The sequence below is a fragment of the Oncorhynchus nerka genome, linkage group LG24, assembly GCF_034236695.1.
Source record: "Oncorhynchus nerka isolate Pitt River linkage group LG24, Oner_Uvic_2.0, whole genome shotgun sequence".
Lineage (NCBI taxonomy): Eukaryota > Metazoa > Chordata > Actinopteri > Salmoniformes > Salmonidae > Oncorhynchus > Oncorhynchus nerka.
Genome location: NC_088419.1, coordinates 51,942,011 through 51,966,811, shown reverse-complemented (window position 1 = coordinate 51,966,811; position 24,801 = coordinate 51,942,011). Strand labels below are relative to the sequence as shown.

The window sequence follows — 24,801 nt, the reverse complement described above, 5'->3', positions numbered from 1 at the left end:
ACAAGCTATGTTTTCAAAACTGTAATGTTGACGTGAATTCTGATTATTTCCAGGGATACACAACACCCTGAAATATATGTTGATATCTATGTTAGACAGATTACTATATTTCACTTGATGGAGTGACGCGGAATGGAAAACATTTCTCAACTCACCCCACTCTCCCCGATTGGTGTCAGAAGTGGGAAGGCGTTACAATGGGGAGGTATATGAACTAGAGGGAGTGTTCTGAAAAAGGGGACAGTGTAGCAACCAAAATGACTAAGTTAGAACATTTCAACCCTACCAACAGCCTGGGCATTTGATACAAATGAATCGTTTGGTGGATTACATTGATATAGCGCTTCACTCTTTCTCAAATCAAATATGATTACATGTGGATAACTCGCCTCTACTCCACTACCGCGAATGTGGAGTCAGCACCTACAGTCCATGGGTGCACAAATAGGCAGCTATTCTGCACCCAAACACTCACAAGACATCAGCTATGTGGAAAGCAGGGGGTTGCAAGTTTGAAACCGGCTAAGGACAAACGAACGTTGCATTAGATCGTAGGAGGTGTTTCTGAAAAGGGCTTCAATGTTCCAAAGTAAAAAACAGCAACAGAACTGGAGTGTAGCTGATGAGTCACGTCACCCTAGATAAACCCCCTGCAAAGTGCTATTTTAGCAGAAAAGAGCAACTCCCAAGTACAGTAGCACTGTTCCAAGAGCCATGCAGGTTCCAGTGAGGTGCTGTGCCAGGGATCTGCCTCCAGGTTGCCTCCAACTCTGGCCTCACAGGCTTCATTCGCCTTGGCAGTGTTTCAATGCTCTGCTGCTCCACTCACACTGCGCATCGCCCCAAGCACTCGGCTGAGCAGCACGGTACGTTCACCAACCCGAAAAAGCTGCTGTGCCAACAGAAAACCCCACAAAAGTGCTTTCCCTTGGGTAAAATCTACCTCCTCACCCCGAATGCAGAACTGCAACAGCTAGCTATGATTGATCGTTAAATATTCTATATGGTTTTATATCTTATAGAGATGGGCCAAACCTTTGGTGCACTTTGCATGCCGTAGCAGTGTTTGAATAGACAGAGCAGAACTGATTTGCAGTCGTCCTCTTTCCATTCGCCTCTGCCTTCAAGCAGACCTCCAGCTATAACCTTGTTATAATTGTCACTTTTTGTCCAATTACATTAGAACTGGTGGAGAAACATGGTTTCATCATGGTCTTTGGGTGTCGAATGCTCCCACTCAGCTCTCCAGATTTCTCTTTCTCTCCTCTGTTAGATAATCACATGAATCTTTTGACTAACTTTGCACTTGGAAACACCTGGATCCTGCAAATGTTAAAAACTTGGCTTTTCAATCATTTAAATATAATTTCTGCAACAATATTTTTCCATCACAGGGTAGTTGTAACCAAGTATTCGAGCTGAAATGCTCCCCTCCTCCATTTCCCTGAAAAAAGCACTCATCTCTTCATGTTCTCAGAGAGAATACATCTATGGCGCCGTCAGGAGGTGGCTTGGAAACGTGACCAAAATGCAAGGTGAGAGGGTGATATATTTTCAATGCCAAGTATGGGAGAGAGCCGATACCAAACCAGAAGGGGATAACATCAAGTTTTTTTATTTTTTATGTAGCATTAAATTGACAACTGAAAGCAGCAACTAATAAATTATTTTCCACTCTTTGGTTTCTGAGTCTGATAAAAGGTGGTGCACATCAGTGTGCATGTTAGTTCAGCTAGCTAGACGCTTGAGTGGTCAATGAAGAAGCCCTCTCCCGAGGTGTCAAGCGTGCCCTCCTCTAGTGAATGAGACATTTTAACTCGCCTGCCTTTTCACTTGAAGTGCTGTATGTGTTTTTAATCATCAACGAGATCTCAAAACTTAAAATGCAAGACATATTTCTTGATATGAGCGACATTGCGCTTTTAGAACAAAGACAGCTTATGTCACACATTTGGAGAGTAGTGGCAGTGATTCATCCTCATATGAGGAGTAGAATGTTACCTTAAATCTCAGTGTTCAAACATGATCGTTATTAAGATCTGATTGCTGGTCGCCTCACTACCTTTCTAATTTCAGAGTTTCTACATGGATAAATACTGCGGCATCAAGTTCTTGCTTGAACTTTAAACACTGATTGGTAACGTAGCGGAAAACGCTCAGCGACGCAGTGTGCCGTATAAGACAGGTAAATGAACCCTCACTCAAGACATGGGCTCTCAGCTCCATCAACAGAAGCCTCTGGGCTTGCACTGTAAGACCAGTATCACGTGGCATATCCTCTCTCTGTTGTGGATATGGTCTCTTGGTCTCATATCCTGTCAGCCAAGTATGGACAACAAGGCAGAGTCCCATGGGAAATCAGTCTATTGCAGCATTGCCTCTGCTGGAGGTGAAAGAATCAGGGAGAGATGGCAAGATAGTCAGAGACCTTATCAATCGTGTTCTTATCGAGTTGTCTTTTTCCCCTCCCATGGGTCAGTGGGCTCAACATCCGGACCTGGACCATTACCAATTCATTTGGCTCTGTGTGTGTGTGTGTGTGTGTGTGTGTGCGCATAACAGATTTCCTCTTCAGTATAACAGTCATGGAAGCAGCAATTTGTCCCCAAAATACACACATGTTTTTCATTTTAGGGGTGAGAGAATACAGGGTCAGTGCTGTTACGCTATCCCATCATACGATGGTCCACAGAAATAGTTAAGTGGAGTGTGAGGTGAAAAGGGAAATGGTAGCCTACACATAGGATCAGTGTTTGACTTGGGCAGGAGCTCACCTGAGCGGAGTACCAGCACCTCCCATTTTCTACTGCTTGAGGTCCTGTAACACTTCTAGAATATTAGCTCAAAAGTACTGTGGAGCTCCTGCACCTCAATATAAACAGTACTGGCACCCAAAATTAATACTAGCTCCTATTTCTGTCCAAGTCAAGCACTGCATGGGCGGTTTACACTGGCACCCCAATTCTGATCTTTCCCCACTAATTGGTCTCTCGACCAATCCCGTCAGATCTTTTCACATCAGATCTTTTTCAGAGTAGACCTGATTGGTAAAAAAATATATAGAAATATTACTGAAAAAAATATCAGATTTGTGCTGCCTGTGTGATGGGTTCAGTTTCTTGTCATATATATTCTACAATCAGTTGATTTTATGCGCCCCGGGCTCCATTAACCACTACTGATACCCATGACAGGCACATTTCACGTTCAAATAGCTGCAGGAATAGACTCAAGAGAACCACATTATAACCTAATATTTGATCCAGCCCTGTGGCACACATTGAAGTTAAATTTTCTCCCCATCGCCGCATGAATCATTTTCATAATCTCTATATATTCTAAAGACCTGTCAAGTCAATAAACAAAAGCAATCCCAGACACGTCCATAAACAATGCTGTCCTACCTGAATCGAACGTCTGGATTTATTTGACCAAGTAGGAGTGTTGTTCAGGTTTTCCTGAACGGATAGAATAATTGAACGAGGTTGTGTCGTTCCGCGTCGTCCGATAATTGAGTCCCACATCACAAAACGGGCTATACTTACTTGTCGGGCACTGTACGTGTCACATTGTTCGTTTCCTCAACTTGCAGTATTCCTCTTGAGTTTTACCACTATAAAAGCCACCCCAACTGTTATTGCATTTCCGAGAAGATAAGAAGGAAAGGGCACTGGAATAGGCTACGGATTGCGGCGGACGTTCATCCAATGAGTAGCCTGCCCGCGCGGTGCCTCTGGAAGGACGCAACAGTCTTGGTGCTGGATAGTCATTTCAATAGAGGTCAGAGTACAATAATAGCCACTATCATCCGGTGAGGTATCGTCACGGTTATGTAGCCCACTCGCGAAGGATCAGGCAGAAATGCACCCGCTCAGTCTTGTAGTGAAAAACAAAATAATGAATGCGCATCAAATTATTGTTTGGAAAGAAGGATGGAACTTACAATATTGCACCCCTTTTGTCATGCATGAGAACCTTGTCTTCTCTGCGCAAAAAAAACCCCTCAGTAATCCAGTAGGTGGGAATCCAAATCAAATGACTGAGGTGTGGATGAGTGAATGGTTAGGTTGGGGAGAGAGAGATTGAATGTGCAATGCCACTTAAAGTAGACACCTAGGTGCAAGTAAAATAAGAATCGTCACGAATTGAAGGGGCAAATTTGAGTCGCTGCACTAGTAGCCATAGGGTTTTGTTTAAATTATGTACCTGGTCACAGTTGTTTCAAAATGTTGCTACCACATAAATGCTAGTATTGGTGCCATGCCCATCGGAGACAAAATATGCAGTTATGCTTTGCGAGATAATTGCAATTAATTTCGGGAATGCAGTACTTTTCAGCTATAAATTAAAGAGATGCCAGTAATGTTAATTACAAAAAGAGGCTTCCCATGATTGATTTGCCATCAATCACCTGCACGAATTAGGCTAATCCAGGCTACTCAATCAAAAATAGAGGCACAGCAAACATTGACAGAGATATCAACCCTCCTCTTTATTTGAAACCGGAGATGGTGGTGTGATTAAGAGACTGTGGGGGCAGCTGTCCAAGGTCCTGAAGAGCCCACCAATGAATGATGCCGTGGACAGCATTTCACTTTCAGTGTAAGCAACATGCAGCCATAGAGTAGATATAGGACTTACCAGCGATAATTGCACGATACACGACCAATTGATAGGCAAATGATGCATATGCACCAGTGCCCAACTACCTTTAGATTGAGTTGATGGGAAACCCTAATGGTCAACCATGTCCAATCAAGAGTTAAACTCCCCTACACACTCTCTGATGACATCCGATTTCCAGTCCAATGTCCCTTCTATTCCCCATTATAATAATTTCATAGTTCACTAAACACAGCCCTGAAGATGGCAGATGTGCACAGAAGTCCTGATGAGGTTTGGAATGGATCCATGCTGGAGGTTGCCACTTACAGGCTACATTCCCCTGAGCTAAACCATAATAGGCCACAAAATCTACAGTGCATGTGGCCGATATCGAAAGAGGTAGATCTAGGGTGACACTTTATTTGGAGAGTCCACTTATAGATGTTAAAATCAGATTTGCAGTTAATAGTTAGAAACGCTATAGACCATTTGTGGGGGCCTCTCAAAACAGTGTGAACAGATATACTATACAGATTTCCAATTGCTTAAAAAAAATGTGAATACCTTTTCATAGTATTTAAAGTGTGCCACCATACTGGAGTTGAGGGAAGAAAAGGTGACACATGAGAAGTATAGATTCCAGCATTTCGATAGAAATACCATGGGAAGGGACGTAGTGTGGAGGGCATTGTTGAAGCATGTGACCGAGAAGTTTGGGTGCTTTTTGGACAGAGTGTAATGATCAGTAGAGATGCTAGGACCAAGTGTGAAACGAGATCTGTGTTTAAAGTGCTGGGTCAGTCCATTCCACCCAGACGTTCTGAAAGCTGTGACCTTACAGGAACACAGAGTAGGCGTCCCAAATTGCACCCTGTTTCATAGCTCACTACTTTTGACCAGAGCGCTACGGGTCAAAAGCAGTGCACTAAATAGGGTGCCATTTGGGACACAGCAGAGACTCGGCATCAGCTCGTCTGTCTAATGGTTATTAATGGTGGTGATTTTGCCCATTGACAATAATAAGGCCCAAGCGTAAAGGCTAAGCATTTTGTTTCAATCAACCTTCCATACAGGCACCCATTACACTAATGACTACACACAAGCAAGCAGTTAGTGTAAGTTCTATCCAGACTCTCCCCATTAACAGCAATTGGTGATTCGATGAAATGGAGGGATAAAAACAGGAATGTAAAATTGTCATTCACTGCAGGACAACTCTTATAGCATTGATCTCCATGTGACCCTAATACAATTGCCTAATGGATGTTTGAGGAACCAGTGTGAACCTTGTGTTGGTACGTTAATCATATAATAAACCAACTAACATCTACTACTAACAACTAAGAGAATACATTTTTTATCTTCTCTTGCTTTTGGCCTTTTAAATTGGGGGATAATTATGGCAAATGTTAACAGGCCATCGCAGTTGTTTGTTCCTCATTCATAGCCAACAACCAAGTCTGCATCGAGGAGACCAATGACAACCTGGGGCGAGGAGCCGGACCGTATCCATGGTGACCAGCAGCTTCCTGGTGAATGCGAGGTCTGTGGCGGTCAGATCGGAGCTAATATCATTTCCTGGGCTGCTGGGTCTTAGGTGCTGCTTATCTGCCCCCCCCAACTGTGCTTTCTCAGTCAAAGGGAGGGGCATAATGCTTCCCTCAGTCTTACATCAATCACTGTGTTATACAGTTCATAGAGTGGAGAACTGAACAGCTGCTATTCATTGGGTGAAAGGGTGTCGCTTTGTAAGGCCTGGCCAGCTGAGAAATATCTTCATGTTTTGGTGTGTGTGAAAGAGGGAGTGTGAAAGATTAGATCAGAGAGAGAGAGGTGGCCAGAGAGACGGAAAGAAAGAGGGAGTTCATCTTTGCAACAAATTGGCACGACATCTCCAATACAAATTACAGACCTATCCTCCTGAGGGATATTTGATGAGGGATTGTTGGGGTATAACTGGCAATAAGAATGATGTTGATCATTATTATTCAGAATCTCCCTCACTCACCGACTGCACATGGAGATGAAAGTTGGTGTATATTCAACATGCAGACAGTATTAGAGGAACACATGTCCCCGGGGACAGCGGAGGTGTGTGGGAGATGATTGATCATGACTCAGCATTGTACCGGCTCTCTGTAAGCGTATCCATCATGTGACCTGCTGCATGCGTCCCAAACGCCACTCGATTCCCTATTTGGTACACTTCTTTTGAACAGAGGGACCTGGTCAAAAGAAGGGCACTAAATAGGGAATAGGGTGCCATTTGGGATGTAACCACTTGTCTCCACTACGCACTTCGCCTGCTAAACAACACTCACTAGCCTGAGTCCTCACTCACTAGCACTGCAGCTCCAGTACACATTGCCAGCAATAGATAGAGAAGAGTACACGGATCTCATTACAGGGAACATTCATTGCCAGTATAACCAACTTTTGGGGGGGATTAAAAAAAGCCTTCTTTCTATGAAATGGGAATAAATAACAGTCTTTAATAATTATGTACCAAAGAGTAAAACAGGATAACTTTTAATTCAACCGCCAGCGGGGCACATTTTCCTTCGGGTCCACGCTACTACATTCAGGGTGGCAGCTTGAAGACCCTGACCCTTGGCACACTCCCCATCTACAAGATGATTGTGCAACTGCTGACAGAGTTGCGCTGTGCATCTGCATATCTATTACATGTGGCCCTCGTAAATAACCTGTAATGGAACTGTCATCTCACTAGTGCCATCACACATTAACTCCGCCTCAACGCCAAAAGAGCAGCAGACGAGAGCTGTGTTTGAGTACTGCAGATTGTGGCGGCACACTGGTATCCAGTGCACGTCTGATCGAATTAGGAGTGGATTGCCATCTCGAACCTGGTGGTTAAAAACCCATTCTCGAGAATGTTTTTGGGTACGGACCCAAGAACAATACACATCTATTTGTGGCCAACTACACCCCATCGCTGTGGCCAAACCCCTCCATCGGCACGCCGCCCTCTTCCCCCAACCCCACCCCTGACCACGTTACATAAACCCCCAAGTCTTCATTGGCCACTTATTCAGCTACGTTATATGTGTGGGGTTACCCATCCCAGCACTCATGTACAGGGTTTTTTCCTCTTTGATGAGGTTGCTAGAGCGTTTAAGTTACTAGTGAAAAGAGACTAAATGCTTGTTACCAGTGTGAAGAAAATACTATTGCTAACACTATAATGTCTATAGAACTTGGATGATCAACCCTCATGCAATGGTTAACCAAATCAAATCTTTTTTTTTGTCACATACACGTGTTTAGCAGATGTTATTGCGGGTGTAGCAAAATGCTTGTGTTTCTAGCTCCAATAGTGCAGTAATATTAAACAGTAATATCTAACAATACACACAAATCAAGTAAAGGAATGGAATTAATCATATATTTATATTGGACGAGCAATGTCAGAGCAGCATAGACTGCATAGATACATTAGAATAGTATAGAATACAATATATACATATGAGATGAGTAATACAAAATATGTAAACATTATTAAGGTGGCCACTGACTCCAAGTCTATGTATATAGGGCAGCAGCCTCTAATGTGCTAGTGATGGTCATTTAACAGCATTTAACAGTCTGACTGCCTTGAGATAGAAGCTGTTTTTCAGTCTCTCAGTCCCAGCTTTGAATGCACCTGTACTGACCTCGCCTTCTGGATGAAAGCAGGGTGAACAAGCAGTGGCTCGGGTGGTTATTGTCCTTGATGATCTTTTTGGCCTTCCTGTGACATCGGGTGCTGTAGGTGTCCTGGAGGGCAGATAGTTTGCCCCCGGTGAAGCGTTGGGCTGACCGCATCATCCTCTGGAGAGCCCTGCGGTTGCGGGCGGTGCAGTTGCCAGCGTTGTTAGTCGGTATGCGAAACCAAATATGTCCGGGGGGGGTTCGAGAGACATTATGGAAATGAAAAGCTCACTTTGCTTCCAATTAATTCATTCCTCAAATGTAAATTTATTGGAGATAATACTTTCAAAGCAGAATCAAAATAAGAATGCTCCTCATTTTCACATTTTGCTCTGCAGCCAGCTGTGCCTCTCAAACGCAAACACACACATAAATGCTCAAATAACCCGGTGCTCAGAGCCCCTCTTGAATGTGGAGTTTATTATTGGTGCTGGCGGAGTTGGATTGAAGCCATTAGAATTCAGCAGCAGAGACGGATGCAACGGCAGCAGAAGACCCCAGCAGTGCATATAAGGGGGAGTACAGGGGAGCACAAACACAGCTAATGACTGTGTGTGTGCGCGTGTGTGTATGTTTGCATATCGGTCCATATGCACTGAGCTAGGTTTCTTGGGGTAACAATGTGATTAGGGAGATGGGATGGCATTTGCGACTAAATCATACAACGGTTTGGACTTAACACATAGGCCTACTTTAGATCGTCTATCCGCCCTTCACCTCGGATATCTTCCTCATTCCTTTTTTTGTGTGACTTAAATTATTACACGCGACAAACGTGGTCAGATGATGGTGCCTGCCGTTGTTCTTGGTCTGCAGTATTACATTTGAATCACTAAAGAGACCCTCGGTAGATGCTATATAGATTTCTAATCGACCTGTGACTCGTCAGACTGTGAAGCAAATGATAAGGCAGTGTTTAACTTATTTTTATACCCGGGAATAGGGTTGGACATTTGAAATTATTTCACTATTTGAATAACATATTTTTGGGGATATTTGGATATCTAGCGTGACTCAGGAGAGAGCTGGTGCGCTGCGTTCTGCTTGTTTCAGCAGGTGTGTGTGTGTGTGGGGGGGGGGGCAATAAGGGCCTTCTTTGCAATCAAAAGGAACATAAAACTCAACATCCCAATTAGGGTCTGGCTAAAAATACTTCAATCAGTTATCGAACCCATTGCCCTCTAAGGTTGTGAGGTCTGGGATCCACTCCCCAACCAAGAACTCACAAAATGAGGCAAACACCCAATTGAGACATAGAGTGGAAATGACAAGCTTATTTTATAATACTTTTATTGCATCAAATGGTTGTTTTATGCGATGGAATAGAGGGTTCGTATAACTCTCTTGTGTCTGTGTGAACTGAAAGTGGGCCTCTGGGAGATAACGCTGACAGGAGATTTACGATGCAGAGCATGAGTTAATGTTTCTGTTCTAAATGGTACCAGGGAGACATGGCTCCTTGTGACCCATTCCATACATCTGTTGTGTGTTATGTAGACTGAAGGAGGATGCACTTTGCTATAAAATACTGTGCTTCAAACCAGCTGGTTAAGTTCTGTGATCACCTCCAGCGGTGATTAACAACCAGCTCCATTACTGCAGTAAACCAGCTGGTTGAGTTCTCAGTGATCATCTCCAGGGGTGATTACCGACAATCTCCAATTACTGCAGTAGTTAAATAATAAAGTTTGATTGTTTTGAAGAAATCTAAAAGTCTCTCCTTTTGATTACAATAATTCCACCAGACACTGCATGCAGAACTCTGTTAAAATATACTTTGCGTACAACGCAAAACCTCAAACAATGAATGCAGAGCAGAATTAGGACTGTTAGATATCAAAATCCAGAATCCAGCAAAGAGATGTTAAATTCTACAACCATGCCCACACATTCCACCACAAAGCCCTCACCTACAGAGAGAGGATACTAGAGTGTCCTCAGCCAGCTGGTTCTGGGGCTCTGTTCACAAACACAAAACAGACCCCTCAGAGTCCCAGGACAGAAACCCATTTAGACCCAACGAAATTATGAGAAAGCAAAAAGATAACTATTTGACACACTGGAAATAATCAACCAAAAAACAGAATAAATTGGAATGCTATCTGGCTCTAAACAGAGAGTACACAGTGGCATAATACCTGACCACTGGGACTGACCCAAAATTAAGAAAAATCATATGTACAGACTCAGTGAGCATAGCCTTGCTATTGAGAGTGGAGTTTTCTCTCCTATCATTGCTATGCAGACGACACACAATTAATCTTCTCCTTTCCCCCTTCTGATGACCAGGTGGCGAATCGCATCTCTGCATGTCTGGCAGACATATCAGTGTGGATGACGGATCACCACCTCAAGCTGAACCTCGGCAAGACGGAGCTGCTCTTCCTCCCGGGGAAGGACTGCCCGTTCCATGATCTCGCCATCACGGTTGACAACTCCATTGTGTCCTCCTCCCAGAGCGCTAAGAACCTTGGCGTGATCCTGGACAACACCCTGTCGTTCTCAACTAACATCAAGGCGGTGGCCCGTTCCTGTAGGTTCATGCTCTACAACATCCGCAGAGTACGACCCTGCCTCACACAGGAAGCGGCGCAGGTCCTAATCCAGGCACTTGTCATCTCCCGTCTGGATTACTGCAACTCGCTGTTGGCTGGGCTCCCTGCCTGTGCCATTAAACCCCTACAACTCATCCAGAACGCCGCAGCCCGTCTGGTGTTCAACCTTCCCAAGTTCTCTCACGTCACCCCGCTCCTCCGCTCTCTCCACTGGCTTCCAGTTGAAGCTCGCATCCGCTACAAGACCATGGTGCTTGCCTACGGAGCTGTGAGGGGAACGGCACCTCAGTACCTCCAGGCTCTGATCAGGCCCTACACCCAAACAAGGGCACTGCGTTCATCCACCTCTGGCCTGCTCGCCTCCCTACCACTGAGGAAGTACAGTTCCCGCTCAGCCCAGTCAAAACTGTTCGCTGCTCTGGCCCCCCAATGGTGGAACAAACTCCCTCACGACGCCAGGACAGCGGAGTCAATCACCACCTTCCGGAGACACCTGAAACCCCACCTCTTTAAGGAATACCTAGGATAGGATAAAGTAATCCCTCTCACCCCCCTTAAAAGATTTAGATGCACTACTGTTCCACTGGATGTCATAAGGTGAATGCACCAATTTGTAAGTCGCTCTGGATAAGAGCGTCTGCTAAATGACTTAAATGTAAATGTAAAAATGAGAGAGGCCGCCATAGTCTGTCTTCTCTTGAGAGCCATGTCTGCATATGTGCACACTGCCCACAAAATGAGGTGGAAATGGAGCTGCACTTCCTAAACTCCTGCCAAATGTATGACCATATTAGAGAAAAATATTTCCCTCAGATTACACAGACCCACAAAGAATTCGAAAACAAATTACATTTTTTATAAACTCCCCCTCCTATTAGGTGAAATACCACAGTGTGCCATCAAGGCAGCAAGATTTGTGACCTGTTGCCACAAGAAAATGGCAACCAGTGAAGAACAAACACAGTTGTTAATACAACCCATATGTTTTTTAAATTTTCCTTTCATAATTTAACTATTTGCACATTGTTACAATACAGTACATAGCCATAATATGACATTTGAAATGTCTCTATACATTATAACGTTTTGTGAGTGTAATGTTTACTGTTAATTTCTGATTTGTTTATTTCAATTGTGTTTATTATCTACTTCACTTGCTTTGGCAATGTAAACATATGTTTGCCAATAATGCCATGCCAATAATGCCCTTTGGATTGAATTGAGTGAGAAAGTAGTCAAAGCGACTCGAGCTAATTAGACAAACGTGTTGCTGCCATAGGTTATCATCATACCACCTGGCAGTGCCTGTCTTCACTGTCTCAAATCGTTGTAAAGAAGCTAGCTAGCTACAGTAGCCAGCTAGCTAGCTAAAGTAGCAAGGCTAAATGAGGCCATTTTGCTGCGCTCCCCGTCCATGTCACCAACAACTCCATTCATATTAAACTACAGCACACATGTTTGTTGATCATTGTAGCCTACTCCTTCTCATTTAGCCAACTTCCTTCCGTAATTTTAATTCCATTTCGCATTCATTTGAAATGTCCCACCTCACATGGAGCCTCTGACTGTAGCGCCGTTGTGATTGACTGACAATAACAAGCTATAAATGTTAAACGGATATGTAGGCTATCCGTGCGTCTTTTGTGTGGTGCGCACTCATAAAAACTGTTATAAAACTGTTGTTTTATTAACATTTGGAAAGTAATGGTCTATTCGTGTAGGCTATGTAGCAATGTCACATAGATAATCGAATAATAATGTTCGTTCAAATAGTCAAATATTTGTCCTTGAGGACCACTTCCATTAAAGTTAACACTTAAGAACTGAATAAAATTGGTGTTAGCTCACCATCTGTGGCCGGTGTTGGTCCCCGCACTGCTATACACGGTGCTGGATTAAGGCACGCGCTTTACAGGCATTTCTAATTTTGTGGGAATTGCATACCAGTTTCTCCATAAAACAAAGTAGCCTATAGCAACCCCAGATTCACACAGCAAGACAAAAAAGGTTGTTCAAAGTGGAATGAAGGCGGGATTGACATTGATTAGCAATTGAGTGTGGGAATTAATTTCCTGATTCTCGTTTTGTTCAAATTCATTTGCCGCAAATCTGTGAGTGACAATGGCTGGCTGTTCGAGATTGCGTAGATTGAAAATGCACCAGCCGGAATGCGCATGATGCGCTGTTCCACATTGTCAAATGAGGGTTTGTAAGGTCATGAAAAGGTCATTGTTAATACAATTCATGAAGGCACACTTTAAAATAATATCAATCACTTAAAAACCTACATATCAGCTATTATCGTAATAGCCTTCAATGCGTGTCTGTGTGCGCTGTTGCTGGAGTAGCGAGAGCGATATTTCAGCTGCAGGTATAAACGAATGTCAGACAAAAGACTAACTAGATAGTCAATTCAAAACATAACGTGTAGCTTGTTATCTCGCTAGTTAACGATAGCCAACTAAGCATTAATGTCGCTGTCGCCTTTCCACGGGTACTGTAGATAGCCTAAATAAATCCGCACCGTTGGAAAACTGGGATTCCCCTCTATTAAACAGTAGCCATTTTAAACGTTGTCGCAATTACAAATATTCTAAGGATCGCCTAATTGACAAATAACTTGCTGTGCATAGACCTCCCCTGAAACATTCATATTTGAGCCTTATATTTAAAATAATAATAATAATCTAGTTAGATACCTTGCTTTGAAGTAGCCTACCTATAATCCATTTGATCTCTGATTCATTGATTGAGGAAATCATTTTATAAAGACAAAAGTATTTGGTTGTAATGTTACAATATTTCACATCAAGGGTGGCAACCATCCTCCAGGATAGCTACTGGGTGTGCAGGCTTTTGTTCCAGCCCTGGTCTAACCACAATGTACGCTAAACATCAGCTGTTCAACAGGACTGTGATTAGCAGATTTGCCTGTTTCAGGGTTGGATCAAAAGCCAAGCCTTCACACCCAGGATCTCTCCAGGTGGAGGGTTGACCACATGTGACCAACAGTGCAGTTCTACTTTGTGGGAGGTTAAGTGCCTTGATCAAGGGCACAACAGCAGGAGATGGTAGGCCTACATGGGATCAGACACAACAGCTTTTCAGTGTCTCTAATGCTTACTTTTTCCATGTAGGCTATAATAAGAGTCATGAGAATTTAGTTAAAAGTCGTTGAGAAGTCATGGGAAATGTGAATAAACCCTTAACAGTGAGTTCTCTATAGAATAATGTAATTTGTTAATTTCGGGGGAACTAGTTTAATGGACCGTCAAGCACTGGCTATACAGCATCATAACATGATGCTAGTCTGAGCATATTGCTGCACGTTTCAAGGGCTAATCTTGTTTCTATGTATTCCGCTCCCCTTTGAGCTGCAATGAGGCATAATCCTGAAGGCAGCCTACGTTATACCTGCTAAGGCCTTCTAAATGACCAGGCCTCCTCCGGGACCGCTGGAGCAGGGCTCATTAACACTCAGTTGGTAGAGCATGGCGCTTGCCATGCCAGGATTGTGGGTTCGATTCCCACAGGGGACCAGTACGAAAAAGTCAAAGAAAATGTATGCACTCTCTACTGTAAGTCGCTCTGGATAAATGTACATGAAAGAACCGTTTTAAGAGGCTAATGGATTCCAATGCCTCGCCGTTGATTCCAAAATGGAGGACGGAAGAGGTCGTGGCAGGGGCAGCACCTCGGTAGAAGAAGACATGCCGTTTGGATCATTTCCCCCGTGTCCTCTGACAGTGATCGTTTTGACAGGGGGAACATTTTTAGATGCAGCGGTGCAGAGGAGTGAGCGGGTGGTGGTTCCTGATGAGGCAGAGAGTAGTTTAGTCATAGTGGAAACAAGTCGTCAACTTGGCTCACTCACGGCTTGATGCGGACGAGAGTTTTGGCGCTCCACCACCTGTTGTTTTATTTATTGTTTTCCCGTAATTATTCCAGGATGATTCACCCTCTCGCTGAGTACACCTCGCCACGGTGTAGGCCCGCTGTAATGCATTATTGGAAGTGATGCGCCTCAGAGTGCAGGAAGACCGGAGAGAGCATAAATAAAAGAGGGGAACGAGTGAGTAAAGGGATGAATCAGTGGGTCATGGTTGGGGAGTTAGTAGTTCTGTCAGACGTGATGGACGCTCAGGGAGGTGATGGGTGAAGGCAAGCCTTGGCCTGAGGGCAGGGGAGCCAGTGAGAGCACAGTGGAGGGGGGGGGGAGAGGCAGCTTTCTCCTGTCCTTCACTCTTCCTTTTTACATCCTGACCACCTCTTCACGCTTATGATGAGTACTTTGGGTCTACATCATTTGGCACAAACAGGAGAAAAGTTTTTGAAATTGTAAACAACAAGGTATGGTCTATGCGACAGGTTGCTGTCCACGGTACTTCCTCTATTTCAAAAGGTTTTCTGTCATTTGTGTGTCATTTTACCCCAATGTGTGGCCATATTTGGTTGGACAGCACCTGGGTCACATTTAATAAGCATTTTGCAACCAGTTTGAACCCGACAATGGAAAGAGGGAACACAGTAGACCAAAAGGTAAAAGAAAGATTCTACAAAACAAAATTCCACAAAACAAGCTTTCTGATTATTTTAGATATCGAGGAAGGAGCGATCGACTGTGCACACATTCCTCATTGTGTTAGCGAAAACATATGCAATTGTTTTAAGATGGTCATACCAAGGATCATTTAGCTACAGTATATATCATTTAGCTATATATCATTTAGCAATATAATATAATATATATATATATATATATATATATATATATATAAACAATTATTTGATGAATTTGGCTTTACTGCTATTACCCCATAGAAACACATTGAATAACAGTTTAATACATGGAAAACAGTCAAAAACTGTTTGGACGCTACAGATGTTTTTTGGTATGTCTCATGGTCTGACAAAACATGTAAAAAAACATATCTCTATCGTAAACATTTTGATGGGTATGTTTGCATTATGCTAATTATATTTCAATGCACGATTTCCCGTGAAAGTCAGAGGTATGCATGCTTTGCTTAAGCATCTCAAGTTAAGATCTGTCCCAAAATTCATATAACAGCTAGACATAGAAGTAACACTGCTGCTGAACGATGGTACATTCTGTGTGAAGCTCAGCGTGCTCGTTGTACTTCATGGCCTGTTCGGGTCTTTTGTTCACAGCTCAATCGAAAGCACTGCACTGTAACACTGTATCAATATCAAGCCTAATGCAATTAGGAAACACAATTGGGTCAAATAGCTATGGTAACAGGTCTAATTGAATCGGTGTCAGTTTCTCAGTGCAGGGCCATCCGCTAGTGGGGATGCAGGATCGAAATCAATATGCTCTGCTTGCGTCGATGGCACAGGCTAATTTCATTGCATTTTTCTAGCATCATTAGCGCTCAGGCTAACCCCTGTGTGTTGCGTGTGTGTGTGCGGGGGTGGGAGCATGTTATGGTTAGTTCACTGCATGTGTGTGTGTGTGTGTGTGTGTGTATAATGGTTAGTTTACTGCGCGTGTGTGTGTGATATGTTAAGTGTACCGTATGGAGCACTCTGGGTCTGCATCAGTCCAGGGTTTTGGAGGCTCAGGATTTTCAATTTGGGGGGCATGAGGGACACAGGGGTCACTTTACTTCCACCATATACATGCCAGGCTGCTTCAACTCACTAGGACCCGCACCAGGTGGAGGAGGGGGCGGATGAAATGTCTGAGGGAGAGAAAGGGTAGGAATGTTTATTCATGCATTAACTGGGACTTTGAAAAGCGCCAAATCATCGGAACGGAACTGGCTAACGCGAATCCATATCTCAGGCACTAACAATGTAATTACACAACATACTGTATTGAGAGTACCTTTAGAAGAATGTGAAAACAAAACAAAAGCCAATGAATGGAAATAAAAAGCTAATCTCAATGCCTATTTATGTTTTGTTTTGTTCCTCTCACAGGGATTTGGCACAAACAAGCTTATTTCATTCCAGTCTTTTGGTTAATGAGTTCACAAATGAGAACATCGGTGGGAGAGGAATTGTTCTTCCAATTAACAAACAATTAAGTGTGTGTTGCCTCGGGGATTCCTGGGAGGATGTGCAGGGGCAGAGGTCTAATGTGTGACAAACAACACGACAACAGGAGGTGAGACTGCATTCTGCAATTGCTTTCCAATGAAATTAGTTCTAACCAGCTGCTTAGTCATGTGAGCAAAAGGCAAGTTGCCAGATAACGACTCAAACAACTGGATCTCAGGTAGAATATAGTAAATTCTAGTAGGGACTTTGGTAATTTAGTTATGTTTTAGGTCAGGTTTTATTCCCATGTAAACAAAAATATATAAAAAATGTCACTTTTCAATCTGGCAACACATTTTTTAAATTGTACATTCTGGCAACCAAAACGTCTGGCCTCTGTCCTTACCTTAGTGGTGTCTCCATGGTTACCCAGGTTTGATTTGGGATGTACCACCTCTGGGGTGTGGGTGGTGGTGGGGTTGGGTGTCCAGCCCTGGTTCCAGTCACTACAGCACAGCAATGGGTTCTTACTCTGCAGAGCCGCAAACGGGATTGCCTTCTGGCCCCCCTGGAGAAACACAACCACAAAACATTAGACAATTCCTTTTTTAACCCCAGTTGCATTATACATTAGCCTGGTTCCAGGTCTGTTTGTGCGGTCTCATCACGATTGACCAAAGTAGTAGGCCCAAAACAGATATGAGACCAGGCTAATTACACACATGACAACAAGATGTTCTGATAAGAGTGTGTAACGGGGGGGTCAAAGGTCATACCTGCCGGGAGCTCAGGCAGCTCCTCCAATTGTTTGGCTTTTTTCCCGCCCATAAGGTTAGAGGTCTAAAAATATGGTTTACTCAACTACTGCACTTTATATGCAAATCCTTGTTCCCTGCTTTCCTTGACAAAGTGACTGATATAACCCATTGGGATAGGTATAGGCAAGGATACCATTATCAGGCTTTCCAGAAACCCTGCTGTGTAAGAAGGTGATCACTTTTTGGAAAGGAGGAAGGAAGGACAAATTCCAACAGGGCCGCTAATTTATGTCACATCATTTTTGACAAATACAATCATTCTCTCCCTGCACATCATGAGACTGTGGACTTTTAACATATTTCTACTGCAGTGGGCTAAATCAGGGTCACACAGAGTGTTTCATGGTAGTCTTAACCAAATTCTTGGTAGTCTTCAACAAAAGTATACACCTCACACACTTGCTCATGCACTTAAAAGAAAAAAGACACCTGTACCATGTCAGATAATAGTTGAAACGTATTAAATACTGAGTTTACCTCCCAGTATTACACTTTATATACATCCCAGAAGACTGAAATATAGAAAAACTGTTTGACATAGAAGTGCAAAAAAAAAAAAAAAAGGGTATCAATTAGGAAAGATATGAATAATATTCCACCAATGAGGCCACTAGAGGGCAATTTTTTTTTCGAACAATTGCGAAAATCAAAACAGATCTAAAGCTGAAATGTTTTAATTGATAAGGATTCCCATTGGCTGATGCCCATGGCAAACCGCTAGTCTTACTGGGGTCCGACACAAAACAAAAAAGTAATTACAGACAAAATACTTCACAGTTGACATGCACTTGAAACACTGCAAACTTAAATGCACGACAACAAAACCCATGTCTGTTAATAACCAGCCTCCAGCCAAGCCCCAGACCTCCACACAGTACAGTGTCCATAAGGGGAGGATGATGCTCTCCCTCCCTCTCTCCCCCTCCCCCCCCCCCCCTCTCTCTCTGTGGGTGGGGAGGGAGTGTGGCAGTAATTCACTTAGGGAGGAGCTGGAGAGCTAAAGCTGGAGCGGGGCCGCTGCTACCATCTCTGGGGCTGCTCTGCCTGAGCCTCCTCTACTCTGATAAGGGCTGTTATGTGGACAGTGTTGGAGGAAGAGGAGGAGAGAATGCTATAGTTATTGAGAGAGAGGGGGATAGATGGAGAGTTGTCTGTGTGTTTGTGTGTGTGTCAGTCTGTGTGTGTCTGTGTGTGCGTGTGCGTGTGTGTGCGTGCGCGTGTGTGTGTGCGTGTGCGTGTGTGTGTGTGCGTGTGTGTGTGTGCGTGTGCTTGAGAGAGAGACGAGTTGTTCTGTACCGCGTGTGCGTAGGAAGGGGAGCTCTTAGGCTGGGGTTGGATGATGGTGTGCTGGGGAGTGGTGCTGGTGGTGGCGTCGGGGCAAGGCTCCAGGGTGGGGTCTTCGTCCTCTATTTCCATCCCCTCGTCGAACACGCCTTCGCCCAGATAGAAGCTCACGGGGTTGAACTGGCCACGCAGCTGAGAGGAGGGATCAGATGAAGAGGTTATGAGAGATTGAATTGGATCATTGAATGGGAAACGTTTGTGTTTGTATGACTACACCTGTGTGTCTGTACAACTACAGTGTGTGTGTGTGTGTGTGCTAGCATGTGTGCGCTAACATGTGTAATCTGTGAATGTAGTGTGTAGTGTGTGTGACCGACTGCTGCGCTGACGGCAAGGGGCGCAGCTGAGCCCGTGGCCCCGTGGCCCTGCAGGGTGCTGTGGATGTACACGTCCTCCTGGGTGTGTCTGTCGCACAGGAGGAGCTGCAGGAATCCGGCGTGGTCGCTGTGCAGGTTCACCACCAGGGTGCGCTCTGGCTGCCCTGGGAGGAGAGAGAGAACACAAAGGGCGTGGGTTAAAGCTGTTCTTAGACCAGTCTGTATGTATCAAAGTCAGAGGAGGAGTGCTGGAATAGGATTTGTTTTCGATTATATGGAATGGGGGGGGGGGTCTGATCCTAGGTCAGTACTAATACTCTGAGACACTATATGAATTAATTAATGAACACGGGCCCAGTGATGGGAATGTCAGTCATGGTAGATTGTGTAAATGGTAGCATATTAGATCTTACACTGAAAGGCTTGATTCCAGCCAGTGATGAGGGGACTGCTTGTGCCGGGAGCTCTGAGTAACACAACCTGAGAGGGAGAGAATCCTTCTGTTACCACCTTGCACTGAGCAACACATCAACACATGGTGAGACCAGAGATGCAAACATTCACTTCAAATAAAAGGACTACATTTTAAGGCTGTTGATTAGTCTGGGCAAGAGTAAAGAATAGATTGGCTACATCCCAAGTGACACCCTATTCCCTTTTAAGTGCACTGCATGTCCGGTCTTCTCAGATCAAAACAAGTGCCCAGCCAGGCCCTGCTTGAGGTGGACAACAAACGGTGGACAACAAGCGTGGTAGAACCAGATGCCCTGGGGGCACCACGCAGCACACCTGGCAGGGTCGCACGTAGCGCTCAGACAGGTGTAGTATCTCCTGGAAGGATGGCTAGAGAGGGAGGAAGGGAGAGGAAAGATGAAGAGAGGGAGGAAAAGAGGAAGGGAGAAAACGAGAGGGCATCACCAAAACCGCAGGATCTCAATAGCTTCCTTCCCTTTTCTCCTGTCCTTCATCTGCACTGGTCTGAAAACAGTTGAAATAGTTGAGCACAATATGGTGGACTCCTACTACATATGAGTAGTTATGGCAAATTCATACAGAATAATGCAATTGGACTACATGTCTATGACTACAACTCCCACCCACAACTCCCTAATCCTCCAGTCTAGCAGAGGGCTGTTGCGGTCGTTGTTGTCGTTCACCTCATCTCGATCATCTTGTTCTCCAGGGCGCGGGGCTCCTGGTTCTCGTCAAAGCGGATGTAGAAGTGTGAGAGCGACCCCATGTGCTCCACAAGCACAGACACCAGCTCCCGGGGGCCCCTGGACGTGGGGGTCCTCAGGCTCTGGGCTCGCAATAGCGTCCGGGGGCACCACCGCCCAGTGCCGACACCGCACCGAGCCGTAAATGTCCATCATCTGAGTGAGCGGAGCAGCCACACACATAATATGTGTGTCCACACATGACATTACGTATGTAATATGACGCATACACAAACACATATGGACCGTTGTGAGATGCCGGGATATGTAAACGGGGCGACATTTTCTGTCCACAAAACTGCAGCAATTGCGTAGGCTTTCATCTTTCATTCTTTCCCATCACTACTTTATCGGAAGTTTTAGAACTAGGTTGGACACACTTAGCTGCCCTTTGCCTCAACACACCAGTTAGGTTGTATTCATTAGGGCACACCGCAGCCAAATGTTTTGCAACGGACAACAGGCATTTCTGATTGGACCAGGTAGTCCAATCAGACCTGGTTGTTGTGGCACGTGGTGGCCAGGGGCATGATGGATGTTCATGACCATCATCCAGTGGTTGCCCTCGTCGCCCGCCACTGTCCACGGGTAGAGTGTGTCGCTTAGGGCACCCACGGAAGCTCGCTCGCTGTTTTGAGCTACAACCTATAGGGGGATCTCCATGTGTTAGAAAGTCTTAGTCTTTCTGAATGATAGACTTGGCTCTTGGGTGAGGTTGAAGACTGAGTGGACTGGCCTGGTGTAGCTTGGGCTTCAGTCGTGGACTGACCGTGCCCGCAAGCCCATTCTCCAGAATACGCTGCCTAAGCTCATCCTCCAGCTGCACAGGCCAATCACAGCAGGCAATACATGACAAGAGGGAGGGGCTACATTACATTTGTTACCACTCTTCCCTACAGCTATTCAGAAGTTCTTTCGATTCGCGTCTCTAAAAATCATGACATAATATGCTCTCCAAAGCTTCGCAAACACAGCATTTGTTTGTTTTGTCGATGTTATAGACCTGAATGTTACATTGGAGTGCTTTGCACCCAATCAAAAACAAGCTCAAGGGGGGAAACTATTTATACGTGGTTGAAAACACATCACAGAGGTAAAGGCAGCAGCACACACATCTTGATGACACGCTTCTGAAACGGTTGTCTGTTCTGGCTGGGCTCAGGCTCAGATTGGCTTCATTGGCTGTGAGCCCTGGTGCCTCTCTGGGCCGTCAGGGACTGTAGCCTCAGGGAGTGGTGCCACCTGATTCTGAGTACTGGACACTATGGCGGGGTTTTCTACCGGGACTGGATTTCATACACGGACAGGTCAATACAGAAAAACATTTCTGTCATGAAAAGGGAGAGATGACTACGTAGTGTGAATATAATGCATCTATGATGAAGAGACTACTCCGACTCTACCATTCAATACTACATCAACATTTGACTGAAAATAGCGTGATGAAATTGTGAACCAAAACACTTCAGAAGTAGTCGCAAAGTGTTCGCCACAAGGTGCGTTTGACGGGCATGTGCTTTGCAGGACGCTTTGAATGGATACATGCAGTGTACTTGAGTAGAAATTCAATCAATTCAATTCTACAATCTGCCAACCAACCTGAGTTTGTCTGTTTGTCTGTCATCGGCCTTACTACTGGAACCGTTGGGAATGTCTGCTTCGGTGAGATGAGTTGTTTTTTTTGGTCCGGTCCTCATCAGTGGCGCCACCTCCACCCCTTGAGGGACAGCAGGGAGCCCATCTGGCTCTGTGTGACCGCCACCAGGCCGTTGGCCGCTGCCAGCATCTCGGCGGTGGAGTAGAAGCCGTAGTTGGTAACACGTAAAGGGAAGTCATAGCGGAGGGCAAAGGCGGTCTCCAGCTCCGACAGGCCCACGGCCCCTTGGGAGAGCAGCTGGCGGAGTTGGGCAGGCAGGGCCGGGGGAGTGAGGCCGAGCCAGGGCAGGACCATGGGGCTGTGCTGCTGGTAGCATGGGGAGAAGAAGCCCACACCAACACGCCAGGGCTTTGTTGGCGTTGTGCTGCCTGGCCACCAACTCCACGATGCCTCTGGTGGTGTCGTCCGCCACCACTGCAGAATGGGGAGAGAGAGATAGGCTGGTCTGCTGAGTTTAGAAGGGAACGGAACGGAATTGACATCTGTGTTGTACAACGATCTCTGTGCTCAGCTTCTCAGACTCCTCATACTGCATACTACACTCAATGTTAACTCCATAAACATGAAAACAATCGCATGATATGTGCCAAAACATTATAACTTCATAAGCCAAAGATGGGACTCCTGCTCAGTATTACTCATCCTTCAACACCAAGTTGCGATCTCCCAGACAGTCAATGTACACCACGTCAGGCATCTCCCGGATCAGGTCCAGCACTTTGCGGAAGCCAAGGGTCCTCAGGGGCACGGGGTGGCCCAGAATGTTGACGTAGTCCCGACTCAGCTGATCTGGGGTCAGGCCGTGCTTGGCTGAGATGAGCAGGGAGCGCACATCATTCTTTAGGCACGAGAGCAGCTGCTCCTGGGTCATTCTGTCAACTGTCGGACATAGAGCGGGGGAGAGAGAGAGAGAGAGAGAGAGAGAGAGAGACATTACATTTACATTTAAGTCATTTAGCAGACGCTCTTATCCAGAGCGACTTACAAATTGGTGCATTCACCTTATGACATCCAGTGGAACAGCCACTTTACAATAGTGCATCTAAATCTTTTAAGGGGGGGGGGGGTGAGAAGGATTACTTTATCCTATCCTAGAGAGAGAGAGAGAGAGAGAGAGAGAGGAGGGTATGAGAGTAAATAAGTGGGGAGTGGGGTGTTGGAATGCAATATTCTGAATGTTTCTTGAATGTTTGAATATGTAAGTGAATGTCTATCCCATTTAAAGTAACCAATGCATTTTCTCAACAATGACACTTTGAAATGTGCAAAGAATCCACCCCACTGTCCACCATTGGACCCAGAGCCATCTAAATATATGGCTCGACCTGTACCTAATTAGGCCTACAACAGGTGCAATTTGACTTAGAGAAAAAAACGAAATAATGCATCTGAACAACATTACCCACTGGGCACACACTGGTTGAATCAACGTTGTTTCCAGGTCATTTCAAAGAAATTAACTATAGCAGCAGCATAGCACCTCTCTCCATTAAATATAGGCGGTTGACGTCAACAACCCTAATCAAATATTCCCCCAAAATATTAAAATAACGAGATGTATCCACCAATCCAGAGAGAGGAATAGGCGAGAGCTTAATAGCCCGCCGTTCCCGCTCTGTGGACAACAAATCCCAGTGTTAGGGTGGAGACATAGGTCTCTCACCATTAAATCCAAATCTCTGACAGGAGCTAGCTACATTCGTCTGAGGCGAAGCTAATCGTTGCACAAGCCATACAGTTGTTAAGATAGCTAGCTGCTTAGGTACCTATTTATTTAGTCTTCAAAAACCCATTTGACTTGTTCACATCCAATTACTAGTCTCAAAACATGTTTTGTTCAAAAACTATGCAACAGAAAGAAAAAGGGAATAGCTTTTACACACTTCAGTCAGACCCATTTTCTCGTAAAAGACAGCCACTGCACGCGCAAGCATGGCGACAGAATACGCATCTTAGTCGGTGAATTGATTATAAACTGGGTGGTTCGAGCCCTGAATGCTGACTGGCTGAAAGCCGTGGTATATCAGACCGTATACCACGGATATGACAAGACATTTATATTTACTGTTCTAATTATACCACAACCCCTCGTGCCTTATTGCTTAATGGACCCTCTTCTGGCCAGGGCAGTGATCCAGGGAAGTTACTGGAAGTGATCAAAAGTGATTACACACAATTACAACAATTGATACGAAAATGTATAAAATAATTACAATACAACAATTAATACAAACCCATAAAATGGTGTGAGATTCCTTAAAAGCTTTAGCAATAATAATAAATAGTATTTAATAATAAAACATCTGAAATGCAGACTATTCAGTCATCTTCTAATTATATCTAATAATGTCTAATCAACTGAAATACTTTGTTTCTAGCCAGGCCTTATGAGAATAACTGCAGCAAGGAAAATGTAGGTCAAATGGTTCATTTACAGTCTAATTAAATTGTGTCTGGGAGGATGTGTGTCTTTCCTGTACAGAAAAATATGGGGAAACTGACTGATCAGCTTTTTGGAAAAGAGACAAACATCTGAGTCTGCACATTCCCAACAGTGACTCCCCAAGCACA

At 44.6% G+C, this 24,801-nt stretch overlaps 1 protein-coding gene and 1 pseudogene across 3 annotated transcripts in view; both read right to left on the bottom strand.

The window, feature by feature from the left end:
- Positions 1 to 12,989, bottom strand: part of LOC115108123 (protein FAM163A-like) — a 37,266-nt gene extending 24,277 nt beyond the window's left edge. Inside the window, exon 1 of one of the 3 annotated variants that reach the window (XM_065008955.1) lies at positions 12,720 to 12,989. The gene's annotated coding sequence lies outside the window, so the exon portion shown is untranslated. Of the gene's footprint in view, positions 1 to 3,545; positions 3,834 to 12,719 lie in introns of those variants that run through there. The other 2 variants (XM_029632114.2, XM_029632111.2) reach the window with 2 other exon arrangements.
- Positions 12,990 to 18,750: 5,761 nt separating this feature from the next.
- Positions 18,751 to 23,138, bottom strand: LOC135564241 (tudor domain-containing protein 5-like; annotated as a pseudogene).
- Between the last annotated feature and the right edge of the window lie 1,663 nt (positions 23,139 to 24,801).